Source organism: Diaphorina citri, unplaced genomic scaffold (genome assembly GCF_000475195.1).
Source record: "Diaphorina citri unplaced genomic scaffold, Diaci psyllid genome assembly version 1.1 scaffold2093, whole genome shotgun sequence".
Taxonomy (NCBI): Eukaryota; Metazoa; Arthropoda; class Insecta; order Hemiptera; family Psyllidae; genus Diaphorina; species Diaphorina citri.
In genome coordinates, this window is record NW_007379518.1 from 20,625 (window position 1) to 22,905 (window position 2,281).

The window sequence follows — 2,281 nt, forward strand, 5'->3', positions numbered from 1 at the left end:
AAAAAAAAAGCCCCTAAAAAAAAAAAAAAAAAAAAAAAAAAAAAACAATTAAAAAAATGAAAAAAGAAAAAATAATAGGTAGCTAACTAGTTCAAAATTAACTTTTCTTGACAGCAGCGAAAACACGCTGAATACACCATTTCCAAACGGAACAATGAAGTTGAGCAATATTGCCCGTGGTTGGTACCCGGATGGGTGAACATCTGGGCAATCGCATGCGCCCCAAAATAGCTTAAAGCACGTTATGTCTCACACATGTTTTTTTTTTTTTTTTTTTTTTTTTTTTTTTTCTCTCAGAGAACGCTCCGAGACCGTTCGGGCATAGTCCCCAAACATTCTCAGAGGTTAAACATCACTTCATCATGAGATGGTAAACCCGGGCCTAAAGTCGTGGGGTGCGAATAAGGTCTATGATAAAGTAAAGAGGTTAATAGATATTAGATAGAGATACAAGGTAAAGGTTAAGAATAGGTTCATAATGAAAACTTAACAAACAACGAATGACAAATAAAATTGGATAAGGTTTAAATTTTTCAATGACAAATATTATTTTAAATCATCTTCGGCGCGAATGACATAAAACATTAAAGCGCCTAAAAAAAAATAAAACTAGTTTAAAATTAACTTATCTTGACAGCAGCGAAAAGGCGAAAACACGCTGAATACACCATTTCCAAACGGACCAATGAAGTTGAGCAATATTGCCCGTGGTTAGTACCCGGATGGGTGAACATCTGGGCAATTGCATGCGCCCCAAAATAGCTTAAAGCACGTTATGTTGTGTCTCACACATATTTAAATCAATATTGAAATTTTGCAATGTGAAAATATAGTGCTTAGTTCCTTTAATTTCAGGAAGGAACTTCGGCTTGAAGCAAATTAAAATCACAAAGCAAGATACAATATTAATCCAAACTACAGGTCGCGAGTTCCATTCCCGCCCGGGGCGGATTTTATCCTAAACAGATAAGGTTTGGGTGTATTAAAAAATGAGTAACTCAAAATATCTTGAGAATGGTTTTGATTTTTGAAAACCGCTAAAACACCTGTCTCAGTATATTCAGGGGGAAACATTTTCTTAGTTTCATTTTATTATAATCAGGGGCGGCCCCAGGGGGGTCAACTTTGAAATCTTAAATGAGAAGCCCCCAACTTTTAACACAAAATAAGAAAGACCTTGAAACCTTAAAAAATACAGTAGGTGTGCACTACAATAACAACATAACGATCTAAAAAGCAAAAAAAACAAAGAAATAAAAAATAAAACTAAAGAAACAAACGCAAATGATACTTTTCTTCAAAAATATATAACATATATTTTCTCAATTGATTTTAGAACAAAAAACAACATAAAATTTGAATCTGCAAAGAGTGTAAAAATAAATAAAATAATAATCGGTTGCTCGAATACATTACCAAGAAGGAGGTTTCCTAGAAACTAATAAAATAATTTTGAAGAGGGATTAACAAAAAATAAAATATTTAAAAGCAAGGATAGCGCTCTAAACAAAAAAATATGGCCGGGGGAAAAATATGTAGGGAGATAAAATTTCATCTGGATTTCTTTAACATTTCATTTGTAGCCATTTTCGGCTCATTTTTTTATCACACCAAAAAGTAAATAAAGAAGAAAAACAAACAAAAAGTGCTATCAAAAGAGCTTTTAAATGCTGACTTTTCTTACTTTTCTTAGAATTTCTTTAAACAATGCTTCCAAAAGGACTATTTTATAGGACTATTTTTGCTTTTTTAAATAAATATTTTTGTACTATTTCGTTTAGGACAATAGTTACACACAAAGCAACTACTAGGTGAATCTAATACGCTAAAGCATTACAGTAGGGTATTGGTAAAACATAACAACCTTACACTTAAAGGTAACAATACTAAAATAACAATCATAGGAAGCTAGTGCTAGTACAGTTAACAACAATAAATAATCCGACTCAAAGTGAAATAAAAGATATCCTGTGTGAATTTGCAAAATTTCAATCCATTCTGGATTTTTTCCCTTTTTTAATGTTCTGGGATGCCCCATAAAATAAACAAAGTTGATAATTTCCGGTAACCAAGGGCCAAAAGTTCGGCCTCAAAAACAAAGCAACTCGCAATATATGACTTTTCAGCCAGCATACTGAATAACGTATAACGCCTACCTTAAAAAAAAGACCTATAAATCCTATCCTTACAACTTACAAACATAAATAACAAATAGTGTTGAAGAAAAAAGCTAGTATTTTAAATACCTTTATATTAAATACCTTAAGAAAACGACCATATA